Genomic DNA, 15,137 nt, shown 5'->3' on the forward strand with positions numbered 1-15,137 from the left:
CTGGGAACCAGGCTATTCATTCAGAAATTTATTTCCGTGTCTTACCCTCTCCCTTGAGGGTGTCAATGATGGCCTTCTGGGACGCAGTCAGTCAGTTTTGAGTACATTGAACCAGGCTGAACCAGTTTTTAAAAGCCTCAGGAATCTTTTGCAGGTGTTTAGAGTTAATTAGTTGATTCAGATGATTAGGTTAATAGCTCATTTAGAGAACCTTTTCATGATATGTTAATTTTTTTAGATAGGAATTTGGGGTTTTCATTGAGCTGTATGCCCAAATCATCAGTATTAAAACAATAAAAGACCTGAAATATTTCAGTTGGTGTGCAATGAATCTAAAATATATGAAAGTTTAATTTTTATCATTACATTATGGAAAATAAGAACTTATCACAATATGCAAATTTTTGAGGAGGACCTGTATGTACTTTAGTTAAAAATCATTCTACACTCTTTCTGTAGCATTGATTTTTTTTTTTTTTTTTTTTTGATTTTTTAGCTGGGCCCAGAATCACATCCAGTCACTTAAACAGCAGAAGATTCCTGTGATACCCTCACCAACAGACACACAGGTAATAAGACAGGTTTTTTTATAACCATTTAGTTTCAGAGCTGCACATTATACATTATATTATAGTAATTATTTCCCAGCAACAATGTTGATCAGAATGTGTTTGACAGAACGATGCGAGGATGGCATTATTACAGGCTTTGTCCCAACCCTGTTAGGGCATACTGGATTTTTGCGCACATTTACGAAACGTATTTACATTTATGAATGACAAATGTAATATAAATATATCGGTTTCTATATTTTAAACAACTTGACACAAATGATGGATACAAACGCCCTCTAAACAATCCTGAAAGTTTGGTTGGCACTTAAACCTAATAAGTAGTAATGAGTATTTATGATAGCTTTTGGGGACATTAACTGTATTTTAACTGTCCTTATGGGGACACTTTGCTTAGTGAGGATGGAATCCTAGTCCTCTTAAGGATAACCATTGGAACTCGTATGTAATTTCTTGCTGATACAATTTGTTTATTTATACAACTAAAAACTATTATGATCCTCCTACTGTTTTTTGCAAACTATAAGGTGCACCGTAAGCAGTTTTCCATATAAAGTTCATTGGTACATCCGTCAGTAAAAACCATTATAAATCCTAAAATATTTGTTCGTCTAATTACTTTTTCCGCTGAAATTTGGAGACCATGTATTTAAAATGGCTACCCTCATACACTGTCCATAAAAGATGGATAGAAACATTCTCTAAACAGAGTTGGTAATAACCTCAGGTCTTTATTTAAATCCACTGTGCTTGTGTACCAGAGCAAAAACAATAAATATGTTGCCCTAATAATTTCTAGCAAAAGGAAAGTGTTTGTTTCCCCTTGTTTTTGTTTTGTAATACTGTTATTCAGTCTCAATAAGTGCCTTATCTGTTTTGTAATTCATTAGCTCAAATGATAATTATTTTTTATTACAGGTATGGTCAGAAATTGACCATGCATCTCCAACCAGCGAATGTGTACCACCACTGGAAAGAGTGTATTTGTAAGTAACAACATTAATTACTTGCCTGTCCGAAGTCTGTCCATTAGGGTTACATTAAAATATCTACCTTTTTAACTCCCTATTCTTGAAAGTTTGTGGTCTGAAGATCACATTTAACTGTGACAGGGTTTAAAAGTAGTGTTGTCAAAAGACCCGGTACTTTGGTACCAAGTCGGTACAAAATTTTTAAAAATGTGACTGTACCAGGTTTCTTTAAGTATTGGTAGTACCGAGGTCTCGTTCAAACCCGGTTCAGCGCTATGATTTCCGTGAAGCAGAAAACGAGGATGGAATCTCAAAATCCAGTCATGAAAATGAAACTTACATTTTAATATGGACAGTCATGGAATTTGTCAAAGTTAGCGTAAATTAATCAAATCAAATCTCCGTATGGACCAGTATCTGTAAATGTTAAGCGCATAAAAATCTGTGTTCTGCGCGTCTCTGTGTGAATCAATGAATGGCAGAGACGTGCAGGTTTGTTTACTACATGGACTGAAGCGCATGACGCTTGTATTAATTTCAGCATCTGAGCTTCAGAGTTCTCTCTCCATCAAGCGATCTGAACTTTTCAGTTCATCTCAATGGACGCACAGCGCACCTGTATTTGATGCTCTGTAAACTCTGTGTGAAGGCGCACGGACTCACCGTCGCTTTACTGATAGCGCTGTTTCTCACACATGCAAAGAGAGAGAGCGCGAGAGTCTTACCACGCTGAATCGACACGCTATATGTAAACTATTCTTTTGTTGTCTTCTCCTGTCAAAATAATGGAGTTCATTTACAATTATTCATTTTCGAACAAGCAGAAGACACTCCGGTTTCTCCGGTAGTGGCCGGAGCTAATGTGCAAATGGCAATTTCATTGGCTGACGCTCAACTAGCACCGACCCTGTTTTTGATTTCAGCAAATCAGTTTGACCGAACGCAGACAACGTGATTAATATTCATGAACCCAGCAGCTCATCAATTCATAGTGCATTGTATATACATTAGTATGATAGTAAAATTATCCTTTAATAATAATTATGATCTATTACTATTTTTCTTACAGAAACCCTCAATGACCAAAAATATCTTAAGCATCACACCAGTCTTAAGTTCAGTTAAAATGACAAATATGCATTCATTAGGCCTAAAAGTAAATTTTTACATTAAAGGACATTGTGCTAGAATATTACTATTATTTAGTAAAATGTATGTGATACTGCTACTACTGTTAAAAATTTTTAAACTTTATTTTTTAAGAAATAAATCACAATATTTCTTCCATGGTTTTAATTTTAATAGCAAATCCCCTTTATTTACCAAAAATAAAATGTTTAAATTTCATAAATTAAAAGACAAATTAAATTTGGGTGAAACTTATTTACTGTTTTTCATAATTATATAACCTGTAGAAAAATTTTAAAACACAATTGTAAATAAGTATAAAGAATGGCATTGGTTTATTTTTATTATTTTATAATATATATATTTTTTAATTGGCATATTTTTGTGTTTTGCTTTGGTACCGAGAACCATGGATTTTCCACTGGTATCGGTATCAAATACTGAAATTTGGGTACCGTGACAACACTATTTAAAAGGGTATACGACTCACCAAGAAATATTTTGATTGTGTACTGCTCTGCATACAACTGTCTAATGTCTAAACGTTAAACCAATATGTCTCTAATGATCTCTTTGTAAGAGACAAAACCACAGTAAGATTATTTATCGTAATGTCATGATGAGAATTACAAGAAATTGCCCCAACTCATGCTCGGCCAACATCAAATTGTAGGCTATTATTTCTGCTGTTGTGCTCATGTGTAAATTGAGGATAGAACGAACAAGTGATGATATTTGATACCTTCTGGGGACATGCATTGACCTGTATTTTAACTGTCTTTATGGGGACACCTTGTTTAAATGGGGATTGCATTATTTCCATGAAACCTTCTGGGGACATTGACCTGTATTTTAACTGTCTTTATGGGGACACCTTGTTTAAGTGGGATTGCATTATATGCATAATATAATTTGTGTAGAATTCTCAAGACCTTTTATATTTGTCATGTTTGACTGATTACAGGTTGCCTTCCTTCACAACATGGACACAGATTCCAGCTCTGCAGAAGATGGGAATGTGTCCCACTCCAATTCCAAGGTAAGAAAGTATAGATGATGGCCACAGTTCATAAAAGTTTGGAGAGTTCATTAAGTTTATCTTGACTGATTTTTGTAACAGTTTAAAAGGCAACTCTTTCAATGTTTGTTTGATACTTGAGACCCATTCATACTTCATAACTTGCATTCATTTTTGCAATTATATATTAAACTAGATTATTAATCTGTTCTGGTCCATGTCTAAATTCTAATACAATCACATCGCAATTCAAATAAATTGGATCATTACTTTAGAGAAATGACTACTAATTATAAATGTAGAGAACAGAAAATCATTGCATGTACATAACAAAAATGATCACTTTTAAAAAAACTTTTTTTTTTTTTTTTTGCAGTTTACAATTGTACAGGTCCTTCTAAAAAATGTAGCATATTGTGATAAGTTCATTATTTTCCATAATGTAATGATAAAAAATAAACTTTCATATATTTTAGATTCATTGCACACCAAACTGAAATATTTCAGGTCTTTTATTGTTTTGATACTGATGATTTTGGCATACAGCTCATGAAACCCAAATTCCTATCTCAAAAAATTTGCATATTTCATCCGACCAATAAAAGAAAAGTGTTTTTAATACAAAAAGTCAACCTTCAAATAATTATGTTCAGTTATGCACTCAATACTTGGTGGGGAATCCTTTTGCAGAAATGACTGCTTCAATGCGGCGTGGCATGGAGGCAATCAGCCTGTCGCACTGCTGAGGTGTTATGGAGGCCCAGGATGCTTCGATAGCAGCCTTAAGCTCATCCAGAGTGTTGGGGTCTTGCGTCTCTCAACTTTCTCTTCACAATATCCCACAGATTCTCTATGGGGTTCAGGTCAGGAGAGTTGAGCACAGTAATACCATGGTCAGTAAACCATTTACCAGTGGTTTTGGCACTGTGAGCAGGTGCCAGGTCGTGCTGAAAAACAAAATCTTCATCTTCCATAAAGCTTTTCAGCAGATGAAAGCATGAAGTGCTCCAAAATCTCCTGATAGCTAGCTGCATTGACCCTGCCCTTGATAAAACACAGTGGACCAACACCAGCAGCTGACATGGCACCCCAGACCATCACTGACTGTGGGTACTTGACACTGGGACTTCAGGCATTTTGGCATTTTCCTCACCCCAGTCTTCCTCCAGACTCTGGCACCTTGATTTCTGAATGACATGCAAAATTTGCTTTCATCCGGAAAAAAAGTACTTTGGACCACTGAGCAACAGTCCAGTGCTGCTTCTCTGTAGCCCATTTCCTGCACACGCCTGTGCACGGTGGCTCTGGATGTTTCTACTCCAGACTCAGTCCACTGCTTCCGCAGGTCACCCAAGGTCTGGAATCGGTCCTTCTCCACAATCTTCCTCAGGGTCCGGTCACCTCTTCTCGTTGTGCAGCTTTTTTTGCCACACTTCCCACAGACTTCTCACTGAGGTGCCTTGATACAGCACTCTGGGAACAGGCTATTCATTCAGAAATTTATTTTCCGTGTCTTACCCTCTCCCTTGAGGGTGTCAATGATGGCCTTCTGGACAGCAGTCAGGTCAGTTTTGAGTAATGAACCAGGCTGAACCAGTTTTTAAAAGCCTCAGGAATCTTTTGCAGGTGTTTAGAGTTAATTAGTTGATTCAGATGATTAGGTTAATAGCTCATTTAGAGAACCTTTTCATGATATGTTAATTTTTTTAGATAGGAATTTGGGGTTTTCATGAGCTGTATGCCAAAATCATCAGTATTAAAACAATAAAAGACCTGAAATATTTCAGTTGGTGTGCAATGAATCTAAAATATATGAAAGTTTAATTTTTATCATTACATTATGGAAAATAATGAACTTATCACAATATGCAAATTTTTTGAGGAGGACCTGTATGTACTTTAGTTAAAAAATCATTCTACACTCTTTCTGTAGCAATTGATTTTTTTTTTTTTTTTTTTTTTTGATTTTTAGCTGGGCCCAGAATCACATCCAGTCACTTAAACAGCAGAAGATTCTGTGATACCCTCACCAACAGACACACAGGTAATAAGACAGGTTTTTTTTATAACCATTTAGTTTCAGAGCTGCACATTATACATTATATTATAGTAATTATTTCCCAGCAACAATGTTGATCAGAATGTGTTTGACAGAACGATGCGAGGATGGCATTATTACAGGCTTTGTCCCAACCCTGTTAGGCATACTGGATTTTTTGCGCACATTTACGAAACGTATTTACATTTATGAATGACAAATTGTAATATAAATATATCGGTTTCTATATTTTAAACAACTTGACACAAATGATGGATACAAACGCCCTCTAAACAATCCTGAAAGTTTGGTTGGCACTTAAACCTAATAAGTAGTAATGAGTATTTATGATAGCTTTTTGGGGACATTAACCTGTATTTTAACTGTCCTTATGGGGACACTTTGGCTTAGTGAGGATGGAATCCTAGTCCTCTTAAGGATAACCATTGGAACTCGTATGTAATTTTCTTGCTGATACAATTTTTGTTTATTTATACAACTAAAAACTATTATGATCCTCCTACTGTTTTTTGCAAACTATAAGGTGCACCGTAGCAGTTTTCCTATATAGTTCATTGGGTACATCCGTCAGTAAAAACCATTATAAATCCTAAAATATTGTTCGTCTAATTACTTTTTCCGCTGAAATTTGGAGACCATGTATTTAAAATGGCTACCCTCATACACTGTCCATAAAAGATGGATAGAAACATTCTCTAAACAGAAGTTGGTAATAACCTCAGGTCTTTATTTTAAATCCACTGTGCTTGTGTACAGAGCAAAAACAATAAAATATGTTGGCCCTAATAATTTCTAGCAAAAGGAAAGTGTTGTTTCCCCTTGTTTTTGTTTTGTAATACTGTTATTCAGTCTCAATAAAGTGCCTTATCTGTTTTGTAATTTCATAGCCTTCAAATGGATAATTATTTTTTATTACAGGTATGGTCAGAAATTGACCATGCATCTCCAACCAGCGAATGTGTACCACCACTGGAAAGAGTGTATTTGTAAGTAACAACATTAATTACTTGCCTGTCCGAAGTCTGTCCATTAGGGTTACATAAAATATCTACCTTTTTAACTCCCTATTCTTGAAAGTTTGTGGTCTGAAGATCACATTTAACTGTGACAGGGTTTAAAAGTAGTGTTGTCAAAAGACCCGGTACTTTTGGTACCAAGTCGGTACAAAATTTTTTAAAAATGTGACCTGTACCAGGTTTCTTTAAGTATTGGTAGTACCGAGGTCTCGTTCAAACCCGGTTCAGCGCTATGATTTCCGGTGAAGCAGAAAACGAGGATGGAATCTCAAAATCCAGTCATGAAAATGAAACTTACATTTTAATATGGACAGTCATGGAATTTGTCAAAGTTAGCGTAAATTAAATCAAATCAAATCTCCGTATGACCAGTATCTGTAAATGTTAAGCCGCATAAAAATCCGTGTTCTGCGCGTCTCTGTGTGAATCAATGAATGGCAGAGACGTGCAGGTTTGTTTACTACATGGACTGAAGCGCATGACGCTTGTATTAATTTCAGCATCTGAGCTTCAGAGTTCTCTCCCATCAAGCGATCTGAACTTTTCAGTTCATCTCAATGGACGCACAGCGCACCTGTATTTGATGCTCTGTTAAACTCTGTGTGAAGGCGCACGACTCACCGTCGCTTTACTGATAGCGCTGTTTCTCACACATGCAAAGAGAGAGAGCGCGAGAGTCTTACCACGCTGAATCGACACGCTATATGGTAAACTATTCTTGTTGTCTTCTCCTGTCAAAATAATGGAGTTCATTTACAATTATTCAATTTTCGAAACAAGCAGAAGACACTCCGGTTTCTCCGGTAGTCGGCCGAGCTAATGTGCAAATGGCAATTTCATTGGCTGACGCTCAACTAGCACCGACCCTGTTTTGATTTCAGCAAATCAGTTTGACCGAACGCAGACAAACGTGATTAATATTCATGAACCCAGCAGCTCATCAATTCATAGTGCATTGTATAATACATTAGTATGATAGTAAAATTATCCTTTAATAATAATTATGATCTATTACTATTTTTCTTACAGAAACCCTTCAATGACCAAAAATATCTTAAGCATCACCACCAGTCTTAAGTTCAGTTAAAATGACAAATATGCATTCATTAGGCCTAAAAAGTAAATTTTTACATAAAGACATTGTGCTAGAAATATTACTATTATTTAGTAAAATGTATGTGATACTGCTTACTACTGTTAAAAATTTTTAAACTTTATTTTTTTAAGAAATAAATCACAATATTTCTTCCATGTTTTAATTTTAATAGCAAATCCCCTTTATTTACCAAAATAAAATGTTTAAATTTCATAAATTAAAAGACAAATTAAATTTGGGTGAAACTTATTTACTGTTTTTCATAATTATATTAACCTGTAGAAAAATTTAAACACAATTGTAAATAAGTATAAAGAATGGCATTGGTTTTATTTTTATTATTTTATTAATATATATATTTTTTAATTGGCATATTTTTGTGTTTTGCTTTGGTACCGAGAACCATGGATTTTCACTGGTATCGGTATCAAATACTGAAATTTGGGTACCGTGACAACACTATTTAAAAGGTATACGACTCACCAAGAAATATTTTGATTGTGTACTGCTCTGCATACAACTGTCTAATGTCTAAAACGTTAAAACCAATATGTCTCTAATGATCTCTTTGTAAGAGTCAAACCACAGTAAGATATTTATCGTAATGTCATGATGAGAATTTACAAGAAATTGCCCCAACTCATGCTCGGCCAACATCAAATTGTAGGCTATTATTTCTGCTGTTGTGCTCATGGTGTAAATTGAGGATAGAACGAACAAGTGATGATATTTGATACCTTCTGGGGACATGCATTGACCTGTATTTTAACTGTCTTTATGGGGACACCTTGTTTAAATGGGGATTGCATTATATGCATAATATAATTTGTGTAGAATTCTCAAGACCTTTATATTTGTCTGATTACAGGTTGCCTTCCTTCACAACATGGACTAGGGTTAGGGTTCTTAACATGAACGACACCGAAATGGACCAACTTGCTGATATCCTGGGACATGATATTCGTATCCACAGGAAATATTACAGATTACCCGAGGGAAACACTATTAACAGGGTATGTAACCTGTTAATCGAGTTTAAACTAGCTGTCAAGCGTGTCCTAGTGACTTTGGAAGAATCTGTGCATATCTCTGAATACGAAGACTATATTTCAGAGTGCGTTGAGCCTGATCCTGGGATAGAGAGTGAAACCGAACTGTCAGATCATTCTCATGACGTGATGTCAAGTGAGCCAGGTAAAGATTTGTAAACACATTTTTTTAAGATGTTTGTAATTTCCATTAGTTAAATAATAATTAAATCATGCCTTCAAGCAGGCACTTCAGGAGTGAATAGCAGCAGGCCAGTAAACACGAATGAAGGTAAGACGTATGAACAGGCAGTTAAATGTTTAAAGCGATTAGAATATCAAGAATTCCCCCCCAAACAGCCTATCAGTAATTAGTAGTTTGATTTAGAAATGTATATGATTGTGTTTCTAAAGGATCTCCAGAGAGGTCACGGGAGGTCATGAAAAGTAACATCAGGTAAGGAACCTGTCCTGTAATAGTTTTTATTTACTTTATTTATAAAAAGTCAAACAACATCATAAAGAATACAGTAGTATAAAAATAATCCAGTCTTGCACCTACAACATATGCAGTGCAATTAATGTAATTTCTTGTCATTAGTTCCTAGGAAGAGAAAGTGGAGTGAAGTGGAGATTGCAGCTGTAGAAGAGACAATGATGAAATGTATTCACTCGGGAGTTACTCCTGGAAAAGTCGACTACATTGCATGCATTACAGCAGCCCCCAAAGCCCTCGGTGAACGAGACTGGCAGGCGGTGAAGTATTATACAGTATTGTTCAAAATAATAGCAGTACAATGTGACTAACCAGAATAATCAAGGTTTTTCGTATATTTTTTTATTGCTACGTGGCAAACAAGTTACCAGTAGGTTCAGTAGATTCTCAGAAAACAAATGAGACCCAGCATTCATGATATGCACGCTCTTAAGGCTGTGCAATTGGGCAATTAGTTGAATTAGTTGAAAGGGGTGTGTTCAAAAAAATAGCAGTGTGGCATTCAATCACTGAGGTCATCAATTTTGTGAAGAAACAGGTGTGAATCAGGTGGCCCCTATTTAAGGATGAAGCCAACACTTGTTGAACATGCATTTGAAAGCTGAGGAAAATGGGTCGTTCAAGACATTGTTCAGAAGAACAGCGTACTTTGATTAAAAAGTTGATTAGAGAGGGGAAAACCTATAAAGAGGTGCAAAAAATGATAGGCTGTTCAGCTAAAATGATCTCCAATGCCTTAAAATGGAGAGCAAAACCAGAGAGACGTGGAAGAAAACGGAAGACAACCATCAAAATGGATAGAAGAATAACCAGAATGGCAAAGGCTCAGCCAATGATCACCTCCAGGATGATCAAAGACAGTCTGGAGTTACCTGTAAGTACTGTGACAGTTAGAAGACGTCTGTGTGAAGCTAATCTATTTTCAAGAATCCCCCGCAAAGTCCCTCTGTTAAAAAAAAGGCATGTGCAGAAGAGGTTACAATTTGCCAAAGAACACATCAACTGGCCTAAAGAGAAATGGAGGAACATTTTGTGGACTGATGAGAGTAAAATTGTTCTTTTTGGGTCCAAGGGCCACAGGCAGTTTGTGAGACGACCCCCAAACTCTGAATTCAAGCCACAGTACACAATGAAGACAGTGAAGCATGGAGGTGCAAGCATCATGATATGGGCATGTTTCTCCTACTATGGTGTTCGGCCTATTTATCGCATACCAGGGATCATGGATCAGTTTGCATATGTTAAAATACTTGAAGAGGTCATGTTGCCCTATGCTGAAGAGGACATGCCCTTGAAATGGTTGTTTCAACAAGACAATGACCCAAAACACAGTAGTAAATGGGCAAAGTCTTGGTTCCAAACCAACAAAATTAATGTTATGGAGTGGCCAGCCCAATCTCCAGACCTTAATCCAATTGAGAACTTGTGGGGTGATATCAAAAATGCTGTTTCTGAAGCAAAACCAAGAAATGTGAATGAATTGTGGAATGTTGTTAAAGAATCATGGAGTGGAATAACAGCTGAGAGGTGCCACAAGTTGGTTGACTCCATGCCACACAGATGTCAAGCAGTTTTAAAAAACTGTGGTCATACAACTAAATATTAGTTTAGTGATTCACAGGATTGCTAAATCCCAGAAAAAAAAATGTTTGTACAAAATAGTTTTGAGTTTGTACAGTCAAAGGTAGACACTGCTATTTTTTTGAACACACCCCTTTCAACTAATTGCCCAATTGCACAGCCTTAAGAGCGTGCATATCATGAATGCTGGGTCTTGTTTGTTTTCTGACAATCTACTGAACCTACTGGTAACTTGTTTGCCACGTAGCAATAAAAAATATACTAAAAACCTTGATTATTCTGGTTAGTCACATTGTACTGCTATTATTTTGAACAATACTGTATAAAAAACAGAATCACAGCATATGAGAGAAAGACCACTAAAAAGTAAGGTTGATTTTGGTTGTTGATTCCGTTTTTGCGTTTTAGTTGAATTATTATTTTTTTTTGGTCTCAATACTAGGGCTGCACGATATTGGGGAAAAAGGACATTGCGATATCTTATTTTTCTGCGATATATATTGCGATATGATATCTAATCTAATTTTTTCTTACAAACAAAAATGGCATGAGCACACATACATTCTCATTTTAAATGATTTAAACATCAGAGTATTGTTTAAATTAGAGTAAATTATTTGTTTGTAACTTTAGGATATGGTTTGAATTGTTAACATTAACTAACATGAACTTACCATGAGCAATACTTGTGTTACTATATTTTTTAATCTTTGTTTATCTTAGTTATCTTAAACACAGCTGTTCATTGTTTGGTAATGTTACTTCACAGTAGGGATGCACCGGTTGACCGGCCATTAATCGGAACCGGCCGGTTTTTGCTTAAAATACGCAATCGCCCGTTTTTGGTGTTTTTCCGGCCGATTATTCCGGAAGTGCGCTCGTGTGCACAGACTACATTGTAATCGTTTGCTATGTAATTTGTGTGGAAGAGTATTTCGAAATCTGTGCGCAGGACACAGGCAGTCGATCAGTACCGGAAATGCAGAGCTTCATGTCTGAGGCACAGATGGCAGGAAGTGAACAGCCGCTGTTGTACTGCCGCACAAATAAGAGCCTTTCCTGCACACTGAAGCTGCGCGAGCGTATACTGTATCTGTCCGCGCCCTGAACACGAGTAGACCGTGAAGAGATGTTCAGCTCAACTTCTCACGTGTTGGATGAGAAACGAAACGGACTAAACTGTGACAACACAGAATTATTTTTTATTTATTTATTTTACTTTTTTTATTATTATTATTAGAACTTGCATTCATGTTTGAAAAGCCAGAAATAAACTTCAGTTCTGAATTAGGATGATTATTTTTATTTTACCCTAAAATAGACTTAATTTAATTTAAAAATCATCTGCTGTAGCACACTGAAAAAAAGTATTTCATCTAATTAAAATATTTTAGGGTAATGATTCACATCTAAATTTTTTTTACTTGAGTCAACAAGTTATTTATTTTTCACTGGCTCAAGTAAAAAAAATATAGATGTGAATCATTATCCTATTTATTTTTTAATTATTATTATTATTGGATGAATGAAACCCTTTGCATCTTTGTTTTATTCGCACAAACATTATTTGATTTTAACATTTTGGAAAATGTATTTATATAGCATACTTTTATTTAGTCTCACTGGTAAAGACCTTTTTTTTTTAACTTAAAACCAAATTTAAAAACTAAAATACTGAATGCTGATCAAGAAACATCTTATTGAATGTGTGTTGATTGTGTTGTTTGGACTGTAGAACTATGCAGTTGTTACCTTTAATTTCACATGGTTACAGTTAATCTTTTATTTAAGGCCAGTTCTCTGTAGTTTCAACCCAATTAAAAAACAAAAGCTAAATGCTGATGTCTGTACCATCTGTGTTTGTATTGAATGTAGGCTACTTATTGTGCAGTTACTGCTATTAATTTAATAAACAAGATTTGACAACACAGAACACGTCATCACAGAATTATAATTTTTTTTTCCGACATCGTTTTTTGATTTTGATAAATTTGCGCGAGGGAGAGAGCAAGACAACGCTTGTGTTGTTTGAAGACGGTGAAGGTGGGCGTGAGCGCGTGGCTGGGCCCCCTCTCTCTCTCTCTCTCTCTCTCTCTCTCTCTCTCTCTCTCTCTCTCTCTCTCTCTCTCTCTCTCTCTCTCTCTCTCCTCTGCTCTTTCTCTCTCTCTGCTCGTTCTTATGCGCTCTGTTAAACTGCTAGGACTTAAACTGCAATTAATCCGCGAATCAAATTCGGCAAGGGCCGGGGAGCAGCTGCCCGTACAGTTAATGAATAACGGATCAACTATGACAGCCTACATCGCACATCCTGCGACGTGACTATCGCGAATTTTTACATCGCGATATCGATGCTTAAACGACACATTGTGCAGCCCTACTCAATACCGTAGTTGAAACATTATAATGTAACTTAAGTTTTGAAAGAGTTAAAACGGCTTGATGTTGGTTGTAAATTTGGTGCTTGGACTTCCTTGTTTTTAATGCTGTGTCAAGTGATAAGCAGTTGGTGTAAATGTTTTTTCTAATTGCGTAGATTAGTTTTACTGTACAGTAGCCATACGACAGAGTGAGTGTCTATAGTATTCAATCCCTTTATTCAGGCCCCTTTACGTTTCACATTTTAATTGTAAATTGATTAATTTATTTTCTGATGGCACATTAGACGAAACGCATCATAAAAACTATGTTGTAATATCTGATGGCAAGCACTGAACCCATACTGTACTGATTAAATTTGGCTGTAGATTCAATTTGTATCAAGGTCGTTTTTATTTCTCTTGGATTTCTTTTAATGATTTAAAGATTAAATTCTTAGAGCATTTCAAAACCAGACAAAAAAAAACCAAACATTCCACTGATAACGTTCATAATTTTAGACAATTTAAGAATTGTAGCTCTGATCTAACCTTTCCGAATGTGTTATTACTGGTTAACTACAGGATACTTAACTTTACCTCAAACATAATACATACTTTTAAAAGTAAGCTTACCATGTATACGTTTAATTGGTATGGTAATTAAAAAAAAAAAATTTGTGTGTATTTACTTATTGTGTGCTCTGTCAGGTTTAGGGTGGGTGTTTGTAAAAGCACTCTGTGACAACTTTATTTTAAAGGGCTTTATAATATATATTAGATTGACTTTGATAAGAGCAGCTAAATCACATTCAATGAATGTCTCTCATGGGTCATAATAATCAGTAAATGTAGAAACTAAATTGTGTAAGAATGAGTTAAATGCAGTATATGATTGTGGCAGTCTTAGTGGACTGAAATGGCTTGCAGTTGAAGATTGCATGTTGTTCAAGTTCATTTTTGAAGTTAAGATGAACTAACTTATTAAACCACCCTATTTTTAACAAACCAATATAACTTCCAGAAATACCATTATGAATTGGCCAGCTGGCCATATTATGACCTTTCTTTGTCTGTAGATTACACTGGTTGGTCCCCAGATTGGACATCCATGTGTACTTACTCATACACTAGTTGGTCAGGGTTTTGTCCCCAGATGGGACTTCCGTTAATGCCCATATAAGGAGTTGTCCCCGTGTCCCCACATGTGTTAACCTGACCTGTCCCCAGATTATCACCTACCCTTATTTTAATGAATTAATTACATTTTAAGTGAGATATTTATTAAACTTTTTTTTTTAGATTTTTTGATGTGTTTATCTAGTCTCTAGGATGTCAGGAAAGTGGTGTCCCCAAAATGTGGTAAATAACTGGTGCCCCCACGAGGCACCCCAAACAAGTATGTGTGTGTGTGTGTGTGTGTGTGTGTGTGTGTGTGTGTGTGTGTGTGTGTGAATATGTATAGTGGACCGTATCTCTGCCTGTCACGTGGAAAACCTGGGTTTGTTTCCCCGAGGGGAGGCTAGAACTTTGAAGTCGTGGCCTAATGGTTAGAGAGTCGGACTCGCAATCGAAGGGTTGTGAGTTCGAGTCCCGGGCCGGCAGGAATTGTAGGTGGGAGGAGTGCTTGTACAGTGCTTTCTCCACCTTCAATACCACGACTTAAGTGCCCTTGAGCAAGGCACCGAACCCCCAACTGCTCCCGGGCGCCGCAGCATAAATGGCTGCCCACTGCCCCGAGTGTGTGTTCACTGCTCTGTGTTTTTACTTTAGATGGAATTAAAAGCAGAGCACGAATTCTGAGTATGGGTCACAATA

The 15,137-nt window shown here is 36.2% G+C and overlaps 1 long non-coding RNA gene across 2 annotated transcripts; it reads left to right on the top strand.

Moving 5' to 3' along the window:
- The first annotated feature begins 8,859 nt into the window (after positions 1-8,859).
- LOC113092153 (uncharacterized) lies at positions 8,860-9,333 on the top strand. 2 transcript variants are annotated; one of them, XR_003287521.1, is made up of 4 exons: positions 8,860-8,873; positions 8,974-9,054; positions 9,136-9,180; positions 9,303-9,333. It is a non-coding gene; the product is annotated as an uncharacterized LOC113092153 (long non-coding RNA). The 2 variants fall into 2 exon arrangements; XR_003287520.1 differs by lacking the exon at positions 8,860-8,873 and having other exon boundaries at positions 8,880-9,054.
- Positions 9,334-15,137: the final 5,804 nt, after the last annotated feature.

This window comes from Carassius auratus, unplaced genomic scaffold (assembly GCF_003368295.1).
Source record: "Carassius auratus strain Wakin unplaced genomic scaffold, ASM336829v1 scaf_tig00214496, whole genome shotgun sequence".
NCBI classification, from domain to species: Eukaryota; Metazoa; Chordata; class Actinopteri; order Cypriniformes; family Cyprinidae; genus Carassius; species Carassius auratus.